Source organism: Hyperolius riggenbachi, chromosome 3 (genome assembly GCF_040937935.1).
Source record: "Hyperolius riggenbachi isolate aHypRig1 chromosome 3, aHypRig1.pri, whole genome shotgun sequence".
Taxonomy (NCBI): Eukaryota; Metazoa; Chordata; class Amphibia; order Anura; family Hyperoliidae; genus Hyperolius; species Hyperolius riggenbachi.
In genome coordinates, this window is record NC_090648.1 from 76,377,991 (window position 1) to 76,400,410 (window position 22,420).

The 22,420-nt window shown below is 47.0% G+C and overlaps 1 protein-coding gene across 3 annotated transcripts in view; it reads right to left on the minus strand.

Moving 5' to 3' along the window:
- The window catches only part of P2RY11 (purinergic receptor P2Y11), a 144,379-nt gene that overhangs the window by 52,563 nt on the left and 69,396 nt on the right, over nt 1–22,420 (minus strand). The window contains exon 1 of one of the 3 annotated variants that reach the window (XM_068274405.1): nt 1,627–1,718. The exons of the other annotated variants lie outside the window; for them this stretch is intronic. The gene's annotated coding sequence lies outside the window, so the exon portion shown is untranslated. Of the gene's footprint in view, nt 1–1,626; nt 1,719–22,420 lie in introns of those variants that run through there. 3 annotated transcript variants of the gene reach the window in all.

A 22,420-nucleotide genomic window follows, 5' to 3' on the forward strand; every position in this document is an offset into this window, starting at 1 on the left:
CGTTTGCATCGTCATAAATGATTGTTTACACGATCACTGCAAAATCCTCAAAAGTCAATGAGGGTCGAAACGATCCTCCGCGATTCAATAGGACATATCGGTTGTTCAAAAGCAAATGATCGCCGCAGGTGGCATGCCTCGTTAAACATCGTTCCATTCATTTTTGTTAAACGAAAAAAACGTTTGTCGCTAGAAATTGTTTCAGAAAAATCCCTTAGCGTAAACTGAGTATAGTAAAAAAAAAAGCACACACATAAATAATGCAAAATCGCTCTGTGCTGAGCTCAAGATTGCAAATTATGACATATTCCACACAAAATTAACTAAAAACGCAAGCCTAAAGGTGGCCATATATGGGACAATTTTTTCATTTATTTCGATTAGATAATTTAGATTATTCCGTTCAAATATAAGATTTTACCAGCATGTCCGATCAAATTTTTCTCGAATTTCTTGATCGAAAAAAACCAAAACATTTTAGACTTTCATTCAATTTGATCATTTAGATCGCATAAACGGGAAAATCGAACATTTTCATTGTATCGTGTATGGGCACCAGAAGTTAGCAATCAAAAGCAAACTTGAAATGTAAACAACACGTTAAAAAAAACAGATTCTTGTCTAAGTGATGGGAAGTGTCTGGATGGTCCAAAGGCTCCCCTGATTCTCCTTGACCCCAATGCTGCTGCCCCATTCCCTCTTGTTCACAGCCCCACTCTCTGTGTACGAGCTCAGCTATACTGCGCCTGCGCAAGTGAAGTCCGCGCAGGTCTTCACTTGCACAGGAAAAAGATGTGCGCAAGTGGCCTCCTTCTACTGGACATTTGTGGACCGTACTTGTGCATGCGCAGAAGGCCACAACTGATGCGACTGAGCCTGTTACCGGGGCTGATTGCGGCTGAACGGCAGACCACGGGAGGACGGCGAGGGACTCAGTCGAGCTTATGGGGCTGGAAGAAGCCCAGAGTAAGTATCAAATCTTTAGCCTTTGGCGTCTCTGGTACACGTTAAAGGATGCGTTCGCACTATGCTGTTTGCTTTGCGCTGGGTTACCGCATGTGAACGCACTGCCATACTATTGTATGGTACCTGTTTACATCTCTGCGTTGTAATGGACCACATTATCCCAACACACTTTCTACAGCGCGTTTCTGGATGAGGTGTGCGAAAAAAACAGATGTTAACTAATAATTGCTCATTCTACAACAATAATGTGCACCTTATAACATTGGAAAACTCGTTCCATTGCCTGAAGAACACAGTGCTGTCTGGACCACCCTACCAGCCCCCTCCCTCCCCAAAACTTTTTTTTATAGATTTATTTCTATAATTCTTTTTTTTATTGATTTATTACTAATTCTTTTTTTTAAAGAAAAGTTGTTTAACACATTTTAAACAAAGAGACACAAACTTAGTGGAGCAGTTTTTAGTCTTGATTTACAATCCGACCCTTAAGTGAAGGTATGTAAGTATATATTTTCCATTTACGAAATCTGTGGCTGTACCTGAACTGGAGAGACAGCATGCAAGCATATAAAAGCACACACTGGATTACAATACAATACATGCAGCAATAGTAATCACAGCCCCTCCCCCATATGAAATAAAATCTTAAGCTGTACTGACCTATAACTCTGCAGCTTAGCTGAGGTCCCCTGAGCACTGTGCTGGTCCTGGGCGTGTGACAGGGGGGCTCCCTCACTGGTATGAGCTGCTGGTCTCTCCACCTCTTGTGTATAAAGTGTGAGACCTCTCCTCCCCCTCCCAACACAAGCTCACTACTGACTGCTGGCCTCCTCCCCTTCATAACAAGGGCTCATACAGACACTCATCACACACACATCACACAGATTCCTCAGGAAGTCTGTAAAGAGGTAAACTTCCAAAGGCTGGCACTGACTGGAGCTTTAGAAATATGGATGGAGAATACCCAAGCAGCTCAGGGTGACCCAAAACTAACTAGGAAAGTATAGGGGACTAAAAGAAGCCCTCCTACTAAAAAAGCCAACACTCAGTGTAGTTTTATTTCTTAAAACAGAAGGAATTTGCAATAATTCAGCTTTAAAAGTGTACCAGAGATGAGTATTTGCCCCAGTTTTATACATACCTGGGGTTTCCTCCAGCCCTATTGGCACGGATCGCTTGCACCCCGCCGCCCTCAGTCTTCTCCATCTTCGGTAATAGGTACCTTAACTGGTGCGCTCTTCTGTCTCTCTCCATCTCTTTCTGGTGGCTGGGCACATTCTGCTCCAGCGCATGAACGCTCCCAGCTGCCGGAGAGAGATGGAGGAGTGCACTGCGCATGCTCAGACTGGCCGAAGTTACGGGACCCATTACCGAAAAGTGAGAAGACTGAGGGCAGCGGGGGTGGGAGCAATCCGTGCCGATGGGGCTGGAGGCAGCCCCAGGTATGTATAAAACTGGGGCAATTACTCGTCTCTGGTTTACGTTAAAGAAAACCCGGGGCGGCATTTTTAAATCTTAATAGGACACCTCTGTGTTCTGTGCACAATCACATGCCTCTGTGTCCTTGCGCTGCTGCCGTCAGCCCCCCTCCCCCTTCCTCCAATCGGAAGCTAAGCCGCGACCCAGCAAGTACTTCCTGGGTCGCGGCTTAGCTTCCGATTGGAGAAAACTAGCGGAGGCGGAGGAGCCTGTAATGGAGTGACAAGTGCAGGTAAATAGCAGGCTGGCGACAGCACAAGGACACAGAGGCATGTGATTGTGCACAGAACATGCTTCGGTGTCCTATTAAGATTTAAAAATAATGCCGCCCCGGGTTCTTTTTAACCTCCTGAGCGTTACGCACCCCGGAGGGTTTGCAGCCGACAGTTCCCCAGGATGGCGCATAGTTGTAATAGCTTCGGCTAGCACTAGGCTAGCTAGTAGTGGTGGCCGGCACCCCCTGATTACTTTTGATCCCCCCGAATGCCGCTAAATACATTACCCCCTCCCCCCCTGGATCCAGCGATCGGTGCAGCCTCCCCGGACAGCTCCGCTCTTCTCTATGGGGAGGATCAAACATGACGTCGGCGACGTCATGACGTCATGCGCAGACCCGATCCTCCCCATAGAGAGGGCCGGAGATGTGCAGGGAGGCTGCGCTGATCGCTGGATCCAGGGGGGGGGAGGGGGGGTAATGTATTTAGCGGCGATCGGGGGGGGGATCAAAAGTAATCGGGGGATGCCGGCCACCACTACTAGCTAGCCTAGTGCTAGCTGAAGCTATTACAACTATGCGATGACTTAAAATTATACTGGGGGACTCCTGGGGACAGCCGGCGGTATGCCCGACACAGTGTCGGGCATACCGCTAAGGAGGTTAAGTAAACAACTGTGGCTTCCCACAATGCATCAATACTGAATATGCAAATTATCTCTTTATGCCCCTGTAGCCAGGCTTACATCCAGAACCGCTGGTGTGCAGCAAGCCTATAGCTTATAAAATTTACAGAGCCACACCAACCCCACATGCAGACAGCCTGTTTCAGACTCTTAGTTCTCCTCAGTACGTGGCAGAGATTTGTGACAGCACTCAAGGGTGCACCAGAAATGCAAGCCAACAGAGGCAATGCAGAGCCCCTCTGGAACTAAATACATGCCCTGAATGCAAAACAGATGCAAATTATGTGCTAATTCTAATCTAAAAATTTTGAAAGTGGATGTGAAGCAGTGAATGCAGCTAGCTACTAGTATACTAGTGGGGAAGTCTATTAGGTAATAATTTGTGCACACATTATCACTGAAGCTAACACCCCCCCCCCCCCCCCTTTGCCTGTAGTGAGTGCTAGTTGTGTAATGTAGTCCAGTTTCTGGAGCTCTGCACATCAATGCAGATAAATCATTCAGGTATAAGTTTTGTTTGAAAGCGCTGCCATGTCTCCCACTGGGCACACGGCAGAGATTGATATGGCTCTATGGAATAGGGCTTGTACCAGTACAACAGGATACCCAAGCAGCTCAGGGTGACCCAAAACTTGATCGATCCCTTGGCGCCATCCTTCGTCTTCTCGTAAGGGGGACACTATCTTCCACCAGTCGGCACATGCACAGTGCAGCTGCGCGCGCTCCCCCGTCTTGCTCCCATGGCCAGGAGAGTTCTGTGCTTGCGCAGTAGTACTCTCCTGGCCACGGGAGCAAGACAGGGGAGCATGCGCAGCTACACTGCACATGTGCCGACTGGCCGAAGATAGCGGGAAAAACTCCCGGTGATGGCAGCACAGTGAAAGCATGCAGCCAGGCCGCGCATGTTCACTAAGCCCTGACTGGCCAAGATACCGAGACCCCTTACGGAAGATCAAGGAGGCGGAGGACAGTGCTGAGGGAGAAATCAGGCCAGAGTGGGCTGAAGTAAGCCTCAGGTATGTATGAATTTTTGCTTTCTATTTATCTCAGATTGATTCCCTTTAAACAGAAGTATGGGGTGCCCCAGGGCTCAATCCTCTCTCCCCTGCTTTTCACGATTTACATGCTACCGTTGGGAAAACTAATCCAAAAACATGGCCTGACATACCACTGCTATGCAGACGACACCCAACTATATCTTTCCTTCAAGCCTGGTGTGACAGACCCAACTCTAACTATAAACGCCTGCTTACGTGAACTACAGCAATGGATGAATGACAACTGGCTGAAACTAAATGCAGACAAAACTGAAGTCCTTCTGATTGGAGGGCAGAGCATGATAACAAAACAACTTAACTTGCAGTCTTCACCACTGGGAATAGGAGGCACGGATCTACGCAGCTCTGATCATGTGCGTAGCCTGGGAGTTCTAATTGATGGGGATTTAAACTTCAGAACTCAAATCTCTGCTGTGGTGAAATCATCCTATTTTCACCTGAAGAACATTGCAAATATCAAGCACCTCATACCCCCAGAAGATCTGCCAACCTTAGTCCACGCCTTCATCACATCCCGACTGGACTACTGCAATGCTCTCTACACTGGCCTTCCAAAAAAGGCCTTGTACCGCCTACAGCTGATACAGAATACTGCTGCCAGACTGCTAACCAACCAACCCCGTCACTGCCACATAACGCCAGTCCTGCATTCCCTTCACTGGCTACCTATAGAATGGAGGGTCCTTTTCAAGATCGGCCTACTGACATTTAAATCCCTGAATAATCTAGGCCCTGGATACATGAAAGATATGGTACAGCTGCGAAGCAATCCCCGCATTCTCAGATCCACAGGTTCTAATAATCTAGTCATACCCAGAGTCCACTTAGAAACTTTTGGTCCCAGAGCCTTCTGTCATGCTGCCCCTACGTTTTGGAACTCCTTACCTCAACAGATCAGGACAGCCCCATCCCTGGACGTGTTTAAATCCAGACTGAAAACCCACCTGTTCAGTCTGGCATTTGCAGAAATATAACTTTTGTTGTGTGAATACTTCATCCTACTAATTACTGAATCTGAGAGAGCCTAAGCGCTTTGAGTCCTATGGGAGAAAAGCGCTATAGAAATGTTATTGTATTGTATTGTATTGTATATTTGCGATAATTTAGCTTTGCGTGGGTAACTGTGGTCTCCCACCTACTGAATACGCATATATTATGTCCATGAAATTTGGATGCACAAGGCTTCTTCAGATTCAGATTTGTTGTATGTATCAGGTTTAAAGGTTTGTATACCCATACGAGGCAAGTTGCCTTGCAGTGATCGGGACTCAGTCCTTTGGGTGATAATGGTCAACGCTCTACAGATGTGCCGCTAGGCTAGCAACGCATTCTGTTGCTAAATGGGGACCAAGGGAGCAGCACACAGGGAGCGTCACAGGGTGAGTGAGAAGAATGATGCTTTTGGCCAAGTTTAGCCACTGGGTTGACCTTCTAGGAGTCGGAAGTCGCTATTCTCGTGCTGGATTCTCGGCAGGGGCAATAATTCTCGGTCACTTTGGCTGAGGTTCATCTATCTTGTGTAGAAGGCCTAACGCACATTATTGATATAAGAATTGCAGCCAAATTACAGGAATGCCCCCAAACCGCCCTTCATGCTCAATTATTGCAGTTCTGAGTTCCACGGGTTTTATACTTACCTGGGGCTTCCTCCAGCCTGGCCCCGGGCTCATGTGTTCTTTTTGCCCCATTGGCCAATTTCCTTGTGCCCCTTTAATGTGCAGTCCCCCACCCCCCCTTCTCTGTCTTTGAACAATATGACATCTTCTTTACCACTTACAGCATCCTTCCTTCTCTATGTGTGCTTTCCCATGTAAAGCTCTCTTGTGCAGCAGCCTCTAAATATACATCACAGAATCATTTCCTGTGCAGCCCCCTCTTCTCATATCCAGCAGCCCCCCTCCCATTTCATGCGCAGCCCTCTCATCTGTTCTACTCACTGTGGGCAGCAGCTACCCCCTACCATATCTTACGCAGCCCTCACTTCCATATACAGCAGCCTACCTCTTCTTTAACCATCCCTGACCTCCGCATAAACTTTTAGCCTCCCCCCTAGGCTATGGTCTGTGTGGAATGCCCAGAGGCTTTCTCTCCAGCACTTCCGCCGATGCAAATTGGTCCAAATTTGTTGTTTTGATATATCTGGCTGTGGCAACCTGAATTATTGGTACAAACACAAAATAGCTCTGACCTCCTTTTCACAGACACCATCAAACAGTTTATGTCACTGTCTCTCAGCAGGGCACACAATCTAATGTCCCTACAACAGTCTAAGGTCAGTTTGCCATAGGACTCATAGTTCAGTCATTTGTAGAAGAATTATTTTTTTTAATGGGGATAGTGCTACATGTCAGTAGAGGGCAAGTTAAACTACACTATGACTATGGTAGAATTAGGTTGTGAGCTCCTCTGAGGACAGTCAGTGACATGACTATGCACTCTGTACAGTGCTGCAGAAGATGTCAGTGCTATATAAATACACAATAATAATATGGAAGGACATTACACTATGACTATGGTAGAATTAGGTTGTGAGCTCCTCTGAGGACAGTCAGTGACATGACTATGCACTCTGTACAGTGCTGCAGAAGATGTCAGTGCTATATAAATACATAATAACATGGAAGGATATTACACTATGACTATGGTAGAATTAGGTTGTGAGCTCCTCTGAGGACAGTCAGTGACATGACTATGCCCTCTGTACAGTGCTGCAGAAGATGTCAGTGCTATATAAATACATAATAATAACATGGAAGGACATTACACTATGACTATGGTAGAATTAGGTTGGGAGCTTCTCTGAGGACAGTCAGTGACATGACTATGTACTCTGTAATGTACTGCAGGAAATGTCAGTGCAATATAAATACATACTAAAAATATGGTAGGTGTAACGATTTGTGTCAGCAAATAACAGAATTCTGATTATAGGTGATCTGCAGTATCACCTATAATGCAGATGTATACCTGATTATATAGTGATCTGCAGAATCACATATAATGCTGGTATATCAGAAGCTGTGGTGACAACAATAATATTGTGATTTGGTGCAACAGTAGTACTGATAGGTTTAAAAATACCTCACCAGAGGAGCTGGTGGGTACTAACAGTCCAGTGCCCCTCACCAGAGTCAAGGGCCCTCTGGTGAGAGTAGAGTGGTCAGACAGATCGGGTTTGGCAACAGAGAGACAGTACAAGATCGGAAGGCAGAGACTGAAAGGTATAAACAAGCAGAGTCAGCAACAAGATCAGATGGGCAGAGGTACAAAATCGCTGAGCAGAAGAATAGTCAGAACAATCCAGAGTCATGCACAATTAATACACAGTAGTATAATGATTAGAGCTATCAAACAATTCCTATCTTGTGTGAAATCCCCGGTTTCCTCCCGGATCAAAGCACACCGGAACTATCTAAGGTCTGAGCGCTAACACCAAGTATTCGCAACAGCAGACAAGTTGCGAGTGATTCAGCTAGGCTTATGAAGCAGAGGAGACCTCTCCGGCACGCCCCCTCCTATCAGCCAATGAGGAACGGCGAGCATCTCCTCTGACGTCAGCCGACCGGCTGGTCAGCTGACACGCCTCCTCCCCGCATAAAGGTCCTGTCTATGCGCGTGCGCACGCGACAAAGCAACCCTATGTGCAACAGACAGACCCGTCCTCGGCGTGCTAGACGCCTGAAGCACGGATACACCGCTAGACAGGGAGCTGGAAGCAGCCGCGGAGGTAGCGCTATTCACCGCGGCTGCCTCTCCAACATTTGTTACAGTAGGACATTAGACTATGACTATGGTAGGATTAGGTTGTGAGCTCCTCTGAGGACAGTCAGTGACATGACTATGTACTCTGTACAGTGCTGCAGAAGATGTCAGTGCTATATAAATACACAATAATAATATGGAAGGACATTAGACTATGACTATGGTAGGATTAGATTGTGAGCTCCTCTGAGGACAGTCAGTGACATGACTATATACTCTGTAATGTGTTGTAGAAGATGTCAGTGCTATATAAATACATAATAATAATATACCGGTAATAGGACATTAGGCTATGACTATGGCAGGATTAGATTGTGAGCTCCTCTGAGGACAGTGACATGACTATGTACTCTGTAAAGTGCTGCAGAAGATGTCAGTGCTATATAAATACACAATGTTGAAAACTTCAAGGTGGATCCTGGGGATGGCTAATAAGAATCTACTAGTCTGAGGGTGATACAGGTGGAACGCCGTTACAGTAATTCATTCACTTAGCTGGAGCCTGATAGTCTTTTTAGCATGTTGCTTCCTGTTGGTTTGTAAAAAAAAATTAATAAAAAATGTGAATCCTACCTAGCAACAGGGAGGACTCTCATTGGTCCACATTATTATTATTATTTATATAGCACCAACATATTACACAGCGCTGTACAGTGTATATATATATATGTTGTCACTAACTGTCCCTCAAAGCAGCTCACAATCTAATCCCTACCATTGCCATATATCTATATTATGTAGTGTAAGTACTGTAGTCTAGGGCCAATTTTGGGGGGAGCCAATTAACTTATACATATGTTTTTGGAATGTGGGAGGAAACCAGAGTTCCCAGAGGAAACCCACACAGACAGAACATACAAACTCCTTGCAGATAGTGTCCTGGCTGGGATTCAAACCAGGGACCAAGCACTGCAAGGCGAGGGAGCTAACCACTACACCACCGTGCTGCCCATGAACCAATGACAATTTTCTCTGTTGCAGGAGGAATCCAATTGGTTCTTTTGCAAACCAGCAGTAAGCTCCATGCTCCCTGGTGTCTCTGGGATGAGTGGGGACGGCGGGACAGGTATGCGTTTTACCTGCGGCGGGGAGCCTAGCAGGAACTGGCGCCATCCGTTCCCATAGGCTTCCATTCATGTTTGCGGTCTGCTGCTATGTTTGCGGTGCAGCAGGTCGGGACTTTGCATTTGCAGTTCGCCGATTGACATAAGATGCATCTACCATCCGTTTTTTTTTTTTGTATTCAATAGCATTCTGGTAAACGCAGCGTTTTTCACTTTAGTGTGAATGGGCCCTTAGCCGCCCATATTGAACGCACTTGCTAAGAAGCCCATCAGGCACCATAGCTCCTAACTGTCCTTCTTTCGGAGGGACAGTCCCTCTTTGGGAACCCTGTCCCTCTTTCCTCCTCATTTGTCCCTCTTTCAGGACTTTGTCCCTCTTTCTATGTAAATATATATATATTTCTCTACTAAAAATGTGTTTGATTGACTCTAAACTTTATTCCCATCCATTAGTTTAAATTGATATATTACTCATTTTAAAATGTTAATATGAAGGAAAATGAACCAGGATAGAAAGGACCAGTGTGGTTTGAATTATAAAACATATTTTTTCTAATGAAATCTTTATGGTATGTGTGACTAGGGATGTGACGGGGGCGTGATCAGGGGTGTGACGGGGGTGTGATCAGGGGTGGGACGAGGGCGTGATCAGGGGTGTGGCGGGGGCATGGCTTAAGTGTCCCTCTTTCTCATCTCAAAAAGTTGTGAGGTATGAGGCACTGTTATTAGTCTTTCTCCAAGAGGTTGTGTCATAGGTGGCAGTGTGATGAATGCATCTCTGACAGACTCACAGTCCCATGATACTGCTCAGCCATGATCAGTGAGTTTGTATTAGAGGGGGGCTCAGAGGGGACAGCATAGAGGAGGGCTAATAGTAATCCAGGGGGCTGAATTCCACACATATCTGTGCTTCATTATCCCCCTTCCCCAGCACTGTGTTTACTCAGCTCTACCCCCAGCCCAGACCACAGCTGCTTAGCAGAAACCAGATGTCCCTGCCGCTCCTGCAGAGGTGACAGGCTGCAGAGATCATCTACATCTGGAGGCCTTTACCACCAGTCACACATCAGATTGCACAGGACTCACAAGGGCACTGGCTTTAGGGGCCCATTTCCACTGAGTGCAAAATAGTACTGCAAATATTTGCGTCAACACAGTCAGACCAATGCAGCTCAATGGAGTTGTTTCCATTGAACACCTTTTTAAAAAAGCGATGCAGAAAAAATATGCACTGCATGCTGCAGATTCTTACACCATGCATTATTCTGCATGGGATTCGTATGTAGTCATAATTCCAGTATTTGTACAGCGCTTTTCTCTGCATCCAAGCACTTGCAAGGCAGCCACTAGAGCGCAGTCAGTAGGCAGTAGCAGTGTTAGGGAGTCTCGCCCAAGAACTCCTCACAGAATAGGGGATGGTTTTCTGAATAGGAAGAGCCAAGATTTGAACCCAGGTCATCTATATCAGAGGCAGAGCCCTCAGGTCTTGTTCACACCTTGGGTGCTTTCGGGTTTTTCTAAGCGCCTGCGATTTTCAAAATCGCCCTAAAAGCGATTGTGCAATGATTCCCTATGAGAGTGTTCACATCTGAGCGGTTCGATTCCGATCCGCTCGCCAAAGCGCTGACTGTACCATTTTAGGGGCGATTTTCCTCAATGAAAAGTATAGGAAAATTGCAAAGCGCTTGAAAAAGCACTTTGTATAGCGAATTCCTCAGCGCTTTCTTGAATAAATACATTTGTTCATTTCCGGGTGAAAGAGTTCACTTCCTGACTAACTTCAGGAAGTGAAAAAACAAATCGCTCTGCAAAAGCGCTTAGAAAAGCGCTTTACAAAAAATCCCAACGCGCTGGCAAGAGGGGCTCACAATCTAATCCCTACCATAGTCATACATCTATATCATGTAGTGTATGTATTATGGTCTAGCGCCAATTTAGGGGGAAGCTAATTAACTTAGCTGTATTTTTTAGGGATGTGGGAGGAAACTGGAGTGCCCGGAGAACACCCAGGCAGCAACAGGGAGCATGTACAAACTCCTTGCACATTGTGCACTGGCTGGGATATGAACAGGGGGACCCAGAGCTTCAAGTAAAGAGTGCTTTCCACTATGCTGCATATGTGAATTTTCAAATTTCTGTGTTTTCAATGCAAAGTTTCGCATTCGGTTCTCATAATTATTTGGCAGGGGTCACACTTGAGTCTGTGGAAAAAAGTCAGTGTTTTTTCCACAGACCAATTTGCAGTATCGAAGCTATATAAATACTAAAAATAATAATAATAGTCACAGCGACATCATGTTGCTATGGAGATTAATAATCGGATGTTAAAATTCGCATTCACGTTTTCCAAATCGCATTCATTTCGCGTATGAGAACTCAGATGCATAACGCACTGTATACCAGTGGAAATAGTCATCTCTGTGTCCTTTTTTCACTGGTGCAATTTAATTTCCCCCCAAACGTAGTGCATGCAGCATTTTCTCACATTTGGTTTCAGCCAATAGGATCTCAGGAAAATCGTATAGCAAACGCGGTGCTATGCAATTTTCTTGTAACCCACCAATTTAAAATGACCCTCCTTCAACTGCAGTATTAGCTCTCTATTGGTCCTGTGCTCATAATAATCACTTCTATAGATACTTTGAATAGTGGTAATCATTAACAAACTCGGATCATATGCGCCTATGCATAAAAATGGTGCCGCATTCAAAAGATACGCTTATCGCTATTTATCGTTAGTACTGCATAATAATGGAGCACATGTACGTTATTTATCAATAGTGCCGTTCATATGCCAAACAGCAGACGTTATTTAACTGCAAAACAGTGAATGGATTTAATGTAACACTGTCAAGGTTAGGGTTAGGCACCACCAGAGGAAATTTAGGGTTAGGCACCACCAGGGGGGTGGTTATGGTTAAGCACTACCAGGAGGGGTCTTAGGGTTAGGCACCACCAGGGAGGTGCTTAGGGTTAGGCACCACCAGGGGGGTAGTTAGGGTTAGGCACCACCAGGGGAGCAGTTAGCGTTAGGCACCACCAGGGGGGTGGTTAGGGTTAGGCACCACCAGGGGGGTGGTTAGGGTTAGGCACCACCAGGGGGCTGGTTAGGGTTAGGCACCACCAGGGGGGTGGTTAGGGTTAGGCACCACCAGGGGGGTGGTTAGGGTTAGGCACCACCAGGGGGGTGGTTAGGGTTAGGCACCACCAGGGGGCTGGTTAGGGTTAGGCACCACCAGGGGGGTGGTTAGGGTTAGGCACCACCAGGGGAGTGGTTAGGGTTAGGCACCACCAGTGGGGTCTTAGGGTTAGGCACCACCAGGGGAGTGTTAGGGTTATGCACCACCAGTGGGGTCTTAGGGTTAGGCACCACCAGAGGGGTGGTTAGGGTTAGGCACCACCAGGGGGGTTTAGGGGTTAGGGATAGGTACAGAGAGGGTTCTGTGTGTTAACGTTAAATAGCGATAAGGCTTTAACGTTAAATAGCGATAAGCGTCAAACGGATTAGCAGCAACACCGAGCGCCATAATTCACAGGCCCCATTTTCAGTTGGACCCGTTCCCCATCCCCATCTTTCACCTCTGACACTGTAGTTGCTATTGGCAGGTTTTGGTATCAATTGTTGTGTATAGAGTGCTTGGGGGGCCCAAAGTAAAACTTGCATCGAGGCCCATAGATCCTTAGCTAGGCCACTGGTCTGTACATTGTAGTCTGTAGTAACACTTCACTTAAAGTGGATCAGAGATAAACTTCTACTCATTGCATAATTGTGTTCCTTTCATATAGTTTATAGTTTTTTGCTTTGTTTTAATACTCTGATTCCCTATAAACTAAACAAGCCTCACCCACAGCTCCTTTTGTGCCTTGGCACTGTAGCAAGGGCTTATGGGAGCTCAGTCTGGGCAGGAGGAGAAGGAGGTTACTAGCCATTGATTTCAGAGACAGAGGGGAGGAGGGAGGAGGAGAGGGGACTGAATTTACACACAGGCAAGCTGATAGCATCTCCAGCCCTCAGCCTGTGACAATGAGACAAACAGAACATGGCTGGCCTCATTGTATCACAGGAATAAATAATCATTAACTTTTGAAGCTGTTTGCAGCATATGCTGTGTAAACTATCTAAACTTTAGATAATATATATAGACAAGTTACTTGTTATAGTTAGTTTTTCATCTCTGACCTGCTAGAAATCAGTCATTAACTTAAAGGGGAACTGAAGAGAGAGGTATATGGAGGCTGTCATGTTTATTTCCTTTTAATCAATACCAGTTGCCTGGCAGCCCTGCTGGTCTATTTCTCTGCAGTAGTATCTGATTAAAACCAGAAACAAGCATGCAGCTAGTCTTGTCAGATCAGACTTATAAGTCTGAACCACTGAAACACCTGATCTGCTGCATGCTTGTTCAGGGGCTATGGCTAATAGTATTAGAGGCAGAGGATCAGCAGGGCTGCCAGGCAACAGGTATTGTCTAAAAGGAAATAAATATGACAGCCTCCATATACCTCTCTCTTCAGTTCCCCTTTAAGGACAGAATCCTTATTTTAAGGTTTGCCTGAGGTAAATTGCTTAGTGAATACTAAATGCTTTATCACCATGGTGATAACAGTAAAAACAGCACAGAATCATTATTAAAGGCAGGAGATGAGCTTAGTGAATTGTGGCCATTGTCTTTGCTTGAGATGATCCGGGAGTTCGGAACGTTGAGTAATGTAACAAGGACAGCTGCACGACTCATCATTCTACTGACATTTTTGTATGTGAACTTCTACCTTCTTTAAACTTCTTGTCTTCTCTTCTTCTCTCTTCTAGAATCTTGAGTGAAGAGCCGCCTGCCACACGTCCATCCTCGCTGCACTACTGAAAAGGAGCTCCCGCAAAACATATTAGAAGGATTCTTATTGGTGAGTTCACCAGACCAATAGAAAACACTTAGAGATTTAAAGACAATTCTCTTGGGGTTCTTCTGTGCACTTTGTTGCAGCAGCTGGGATCCTAAATCTCGGCAGCCAAACTACAGTCAGGGTCAGCTAAATGGGGGGGGGGGGGGGGGGTTCTAACGTGAATGACCAGAGGTAAGGTGGGATCATTTAGGTAATTTTGTCCTTCTTCGCCATGAGTTGGCATGTATTATACCTAATCTTCTGCATCTCCTGGATGTCTTGTATTCAGGGAGGGGAATATCTCCAGCTCTCTGCTTCAGACAATATTTGTAATTAATTTCTTCCTTAAGCCAATGGAATTCATATGGAACCATGTAAATAAAGCTACACATACATACACACCCTCATATGTTCCTGTGTGTTCTACATGGACCCATGCATAACAACTCTTTGGCTATCAACAGACATTAGCACACATTCTCATACTCGGAATGTAATTAGATTTAGAACAGATAGTTAAATTGTACCTGAGACAGAAAAAATAAAAAAATGATACATACCTGGGGCTTTCTCCAACCCCCTCCAGGCTGATCACCCCCACGCCATCCTTCTTCACCGCCTGCAATTCGGCCTTGGAGGTCCTTCAGTCGGGGCCAGTCAGCGCAGGCCTACTGCGCGCGCTCCCCTAGTCTCACTCCCGCTGACGAGAGTATTGTGCAAGCGCAGAATACTCCTAACGACAGGAGCGGTGCAGAGTGCATGCGGTCGTGATGCACATGTGCAAAACACCACAGACAGGAGGACTTTTGGGGCTGAATTGCGGACTATCCTGGTGGCGGTGGAGGACGGTGAGGGAGCGATCAGCCTGGAGGGTGTTGGATGACGCCCCAGGTATGTATAATTTTTTGAAATCCCCGTCTCAGGTTTACTTGTAATCAAAGAGATAACTGGCCACTAGGCCTCTACGTGGTGGTGGTGGGGGGAGGGGTTCTTTTGGTGGCTAAAGAGATGACTGATGACTATGGTGGGAAGTAGTGGTAGAATATTGGTAATTTTACCGATATTGTACTAGCAACAATACCCCGTGCCCTTTTTTCTAGGTGCCTTTTTTTACATGAATTTCCTCTAGCACCCAAGACACACACACACGCTGGAGATAGTTTATTAAACTATTCAAAAATGGTGCTAGAGTGAGCGAAATGCTGGAACAGCGTAAGAGATTTGGAGAGTACAGGAAAAGGAAATGTAAAGCTTGTCTATCCTACAAGTCCTGAGACAAGCTAGCCAATGAGAAGCCTGTGCTGTACGGCTGCATGTGTCTGAAGAGGATGCTGAGAAAAGACAGGAATAGAGATGGCCCGAACGGTTCGCCCGCAAACTTTTTCGCGTGAACTTCGGTGGTTCGCGTTCGCGGTGAACCGCGAACTTTATGAGAGTTCAACCCGCCCCCTATACTACATCATTAGGGTCAACTTTGACCCTCTACGGCACAGTCAGCAGGCACAGGGTCGCTAATCAGGCTACACTCCCTCCTGGAGCCCCCCCACCTTATAAAACACAGGCAGCGTCAGCCATTTCACTCACTCATGTTGCTGCAGTAATTAGAGAAGGGAGAGAACCTTGCTGCTGACATAGGGAAAGCTTAGTTAGGCTCTTGTGTTAGGCTTGTTAGGTTGCTCCTTCTTGCGGATCTTATTGCTAAAAAGCACTCCTCATCCTCAACAGCTCTTTTGAGAGCTAATGTTGTTCTTGTGATCTATATAGACACTTGTGTTGCATATACAGCCTTGGTAATTCCTACTGTGCCACTGCCAGGCCCAGCACATTCAGTGACTACCTATGTGTGTGACAGGCAGCTGCACATTTGTAATACCAATCACTGCATACCCACCTGTTGTTCAGTGCACCCACCTACCTACCTACGTGACCGCACGCAGTGTCACTGCACCTGTTCACGGTACCTGTTTGTGTGTGTGACAGGTGCACATTTATAATACCAATCACTGCTTACCCACCTGTTGTTCAGTGCACCTACCTACCTACCTACGTTACCGCACGCAGTGTCACTGCACCTGTTCACGGTACCTGTGTGTGTGTGTGACAGGTGCACATTTGTAATACCAATCACTGCATACCCACCTGTTGTTCAGTGCACCTACATACCTACCTACATGACCGAACACAGTGTCACTGCACCTGTTCACGGTACCTGTGTGTGTGTGTGTGTGTGACAGGTGCGCATTTGTAATACCAATCACTGCATACCCACCTGCTGTTCAGTGCACCTACCTACCTACGTGACCGCAGGCAGTGTCACTGCACCTGTTTACGGTACCTGTGTGTGTGTGTGTGTGTGTGTGTGTGTGACAGGTGCGCATTTGTAATACCAATCACTGCATACCCACCTGCTGTTCAGTGCACCTACCTACCTACGTGATCGCACGCAGTGTCACTGCACCTGTTTACGGTACCTGTGTGTGTGTGTGTGTGTGTGTGTGTGTGTGTGAAAGGTGCACATTTGTAATACCAATCACTGCATACCCACCTGTTGTTCAGTGCACCTACCTACCTACGTGACCGCAGGCAGTGTCACTGCACCTGTTCACGGTACCTGGGTGTGTGTGTGTGAAAGGTGCACATTTGTAATACCAATCACTGCATACCCACCTGTTGTTCAGTGCACCTACTTACCTACCTATGTGACCGCACGCAGTGTCACTGCACCTGTTCACGGTACCTGTGTGTGCGTGACAGCTGCACATTTGTAATACCAGTCACTGCATACCTGTTCACTGCACCTGTGTGACCGCACGCTGTTTTATATACCAGTCCGTGGATACCTGTTAACTGAACCTGTGTAACCGCACATTGTTGTACCAGCAGTCACTGCAACCTGTTCACTGCATCTGTGTAACCGTACATTGTATTAGGCAAGTCAGTACATACCTTTCACTTCATCCCCCCCAATATGGACAAAACAAGAGGCAGAGCCAGAGGCAGACTACCCGGCAGGTCTGTACGAGGTCGAGGTGGCATGATTTCATGCAGCCCTGGACCAAAGTACAGTGTTCAGAAGGCATGTGCCATCAACTCCCAATATTGTCAGGACGTAGTTAACTATTTAACACAAAACATCTCATCTTCCTCAGCTTCCTCCTCCTGCTCTGATTCTGGCACCCCACTTAACACTCCGTCGGCAGCCATCACTAAATTGCCATCATCCCAGGGCTCAGCGGCGTGGACATTTTTTTGTGTGTCTGCCTCAGATGAGAGCAATGCCATCTGTACTCTCTGCCACTGAAAATTGAGCCGTGGAAAGTCCAGGACCCGTGTAGGGACAACTACCTTACGAAGGCACATGATTACAAAGCACAAACTGCAATGGGATGACCACCTCAGGAAAATCAGCACACAAAAGCAAAGCCACACACCGCAGTGTAAGATACCAGGCTGCAATTATTTCTCAAAAAAAGGCGATACCTAAACTGTACCGTGATGTTGAAAGGCAAGTGGTGACATCTCTGGAACACAGTGTTGGGTCAAGGGTCCACCTGACCACGGATGCCTGGTCTGCAAAGCACGCTCAGGCCTGCCCGAAGACTAAGTCAGTCCCCACACACAGCATCTCTGCCTGCCTGCCCCAAGACTAAGTCGGTCCCCACACAGCATCTCTGCCTGCAGGCCGATTGACTGCCTTCTCCGTCACCACCAACAGGGTCCAGGACTCCAGGTGGATTCCTGATTTTTTAAGGCCACTGCTAGGGGCCGCTATAATTTTTCTGGTTTGTGTACATGCCTGCCTAATTTTTCTGGCTGCACTGCAGCTGCAACAACAAAACAAAAGGCATGTACAAGTGTCAATTCCCCTTCGTGATCGTTACTGTAACGATTGTGGGATATCTCCGTGTTCAGCACACAAAGATGTGCGATGACACTGCGGAGGTCCTCCACAAGCGTGTCAAGATGCTAGAACCCAGCTTTTAGTGCAAGCACCAGTAGAGGGAAATTCCTGTCGGCAGATGGTGCTGGGGAGTGCAGAGGAACCAATCCCCTGCACCTCCACAAATGCCAGACAGGAATTGCACGAAGCGCAGAACGCAATCGCAAGAGAAGCGATTGCGAATGAGAACGAGCAAAGGGACAGGTTGTATGTGTGTGCGCCAATCTAGTCGCCACCCCGCGACCGCGCACACACAACAGCAGGTGCGAAACAGAAACGCAACCGCCAAGAACGGCGATTGCCAGAAGTGACACAAGGCAGATCAGAACAGAATACGAGGATAGCAAAGGCACAGTAAATCATACAATGAGAAGATACAGAAAATAATAAACGCTAGCTAACCGCGAACACCGCACTCATTCGCAACAGTGCACGCGGTTATGCGCGGTCTCCACGTGATAAGCACAATAGAGACAAGCACACCTAACTAACCATCAACAGACAAACACGAAACAAAGAACGTGAACGCTTGCTTAACGGTTACCTCATCGAGCCTACAGCAAGCGCCCGTATCAGACAAGACAGACAAACGAGAAACAGGAACTAGGCAGAAAGGATCCACCGCTCTTCCGCCAGAGCAAGTGTGATCCAAGCAGGAACACAGATCAGAAAGATCCACAGCCGCTAACGCTAGCGGCTAGTGCGATCTAAACAAGACAGATCAGATGAGGTAGCTGGTAGCAACCGCTGCTCCAGCTTACACTCCAGGAACTAGATCAGAAGAATCCACAGCCGCTACCGCTAGAGGCTAGTGCGATCCAAACAAGACAGAGCGATTCGCTATCAACCGCCGCTGGTGACAGCGCAATCGCGACAGACAAGACAGGACAGAATAGGCAGTACAAATTATACACAAACTGACTGCACTAACTAGGAATGCAAGGAGCACTCCCCAAGAATTAACTATACTAAGATAGCAGTGGCTGACACTCCAGGTGAGTCCAGCAGGAACAAACCTCTATGAGCAGCGAAGCATTGTGGGACACACATACTACTTATAGTACACGCCTCCAATGAATGTGGCCAGGCAATTTGCATGACAACGTATGCAAATTCCTCAGCAAGCACAAGCTGCAAAACTGACAGAAGGTCTACTTTCCAGAGTCCTGCAGCATGCAGACCAGAATAATGATCAAAAGGCTGCCTGCCTGCGCAGGCAGCTGAGGGGATCGTTACAGTTACCTTGCCACGGTGAAGGGGCTTGCGTATCACAATGTAGCAATGACCGACGGCTATATGAGTGCCTCGGGGGAGGGGGGCGCACACCCAAGATAATAAGGTTGTTGCTTTAGTGTGGACAGACCAAATTCGATCAGCTGGACAGTCACTGTTTTCAAACTTTGCACACTTGGTCACTGGGTGAATGAGATTAATATTCAGCTGGAGGAGCCTACAACAGCCAATCAAAATCCACCTATTGATTTTCAAGGGGAATATTTAAACTACTGCCATTCTTACACTGTTAATGGCAGGGTTCTAAAACTTGACACAGTTGGCCACTGGGTGACTGGGATTAATATTCAGAAATGTGGGTGGAGCCTACAACAGCCAAAAAAATTGACCTAATTAATTTCAAGGGGAATATTTACATTGCTACCTGTGAAGAAACGCGGAAGAGCCGCCGCTATAAGTCAGCGGGAGGTGGCTCTTTCCGCGCATGGCATGGCGGAACGCGTGCATGGGCCTATTGCGAACAGTCTGACCCAGCGCGGGGAGGCAGCCGCCGGTGCTGATGGCGGTGCGACCAACCCCGCGCACAGGTCAGAGAGCACATTGCAAGACAGTACTGGTGTGGCTGGGACTGATAGTCCACCAAGGTTCAGAATGACGCGCGTGCGCGCAGAGAGGCAGAACTTATATGGCAGTCAGAAAAGGGTCAGCTGACCAAGCCGGTCAGCTGACAACCAGGCTGTCCAGGCAGCACTTAAGGAGGGGCTGGAGAGTGTTTTAGTATATATACTGCTGGCTGTTCAGTTGCTGGTTGTCTGGCGTTGCGATCACTATGTGGGAGCACTCAGACCTGAGTCAGATCCTAAAGTGTGCCGGGACCAGCTGGAGCTGTTATCCTACACTTAGCTAGATTCTGTTGATAGTCTAAAGTACTAGTTTGATTGTGATTATCTGTTATGACCTTTTGCTTGCTTGACTATTCTTCTGAACTCTGATCCTGTACCTTGCTATTCTGATACTCTGTTGCTGAACCCCGGCTCGCCCTAAGACTCCGCATCTGCCTCCTGATTCTGTACCTCGATATTTCTGATACCCTGTTGCCGAACCCTGCTTGTTTATTAGACCCCGCATCTGCCTTCTGAATCTGTACTGTATCTGTCTGTGTGGTTACGACCTGGTTTGTCCGACCTCGAGAACCGACCTTACTGTTAGAGGCGGTTCTCAGTCCTGGTAGTGACACTCCCTCCTGAGTGTCACTCTCGGTTTTGTCCTTCCTACTCTCAGCCTGACTCCTCCCCCCGGGAGAGTTCAGGTCTTTGGAAGGAATTTGTGCAGTACTCTTTACTGCTCTGAGGCCTAGTCCTCTAAGTATTACAGTTGCACCAAACACTCCTACTCTACTCAGGTGTCCAGAGGTTAGCTTATATATCTGATTATCGGTGATACTGCAGATCATCAATAATCTGGTATATATCTGTATTCCCAGTGATACTGCAGATCACCGGTAATCAGATCCTCTCTGTGTTACACCGATCGTTACACTACCATTCTTAAACTGTTAATAGGCAGAGGCCTCAAACCTGATACAGGGGGTGACTGGGGTCCAAATTTACTAAAGGGGTGTAGCCACAAAAGCCAATCAGATTTGTGAGATTGATTTCAGCCATTCTGTTATTGGCAGGGTTCTCAAACGTGACAAAGTTGGTCACTGGATGACTACGATTAATATTCAGGAAAGTGGGAGGATCTTTAACAGCCAATCAAAATTCACCTATTGATTTTCAAGGGGAATATTTACATTGCTGCCATTCTTACACTATTATTAGCAAATGCCTCAAACCTGGTACAGCTGGTGACTGGGGTTCAAAATCAGAAAGGGGGCGGAGCCACAAACAGCCAATCAGATTTGTTTAATTTCAGTGGGAATATACAAATGATTGATGTCAAGGACCCCAAAGCTCATAAACTTGGTAAATGAGTAATTGTATCTCAAGGTTAGAAAAAGTCGGAGGCGCCAACAACGATTCTTACACTGTATGGCAGGGCTCTCAAATGTGACACAGTTGGTCACTGGATGACTAGGATTAATATTCAGGAAAGTGGGTGGAGCCTACGACAGCCAATCAAAATCCACCTATTGATTTTCAATGAGAATATTTAAACTGCTGCCATTCCTACACTGTTGATGGCAGAGTGTAACGAATGTGGAATTCTCTCCGTGATCAGCGCACAAGACGTGCGCTGACACTGCGGAAATCCTCCACAAACGTATAATTTGCGGAAACCCAGCAGAAGGTGCAATGCACCTGCAGAGGGAAATTCCTGTCGGCAGGTGGAGCTGTGGAGTGCAGAGGAACAGCTCCTCTGCCCTACAACACACGCCAGACAGGAATTGTACGAAGGGAAGAAACGCAATCGCAAGAGAGTGAGCACAGAGACAGATTGTGTGTGTGTGTGCACCAAACTAGTCGCCAACCCGTGACGGTGCACACACCACAGCAGATATAAAGTAGGAACGCAATCGCGAGAGGTGCGATCGCTAGACGTGACACAAGGCTACAGCAAGGCGGAGCACGAGAGTAGCAAAGGCACAGCAAATCATACAATGAGGAGATAAGGAAAATAACAAACGCTAACTGAACGCGAACACCGCACTCATTCGCAACAGTGCACGCGTTCCTGCGCGGTCTCCGCGTGATAAGCACAATAGAGACAAGCACACCTAACTAACCACCGACAAACTAACATGAAACAGAGGACGCGAGCGCTTGCTTAACGGTTACCTCACCGAGCCTCCAGCAAGCGTTCGTAGCGGACAAGACAGACACACGAAAGCAGGAACAAGCGAGAGACAGGATCCACAGCACTAGCGAAAAGAGGCCAGTGCGATCCAGGGAGACAGAGAGATGGAGATCAGACGGATCCACAGCACTAGCGCTAGGCGAGTGCGATCCAAGAAAGACAGATAGAGGAGATAGCTGGTAGCAACCGCTGCACCAGCTATACTCCAAGAACAAAGATCAGAATGACTTCCTGTCGACCACCGCAGGGACAGGACAATCGCTGCACTAGGGAAACCTGCCTAAGTGCAGTCCCAGGAACCACTCTTAAGCTAATCTTTCAAACAATGAGCAAGGCTG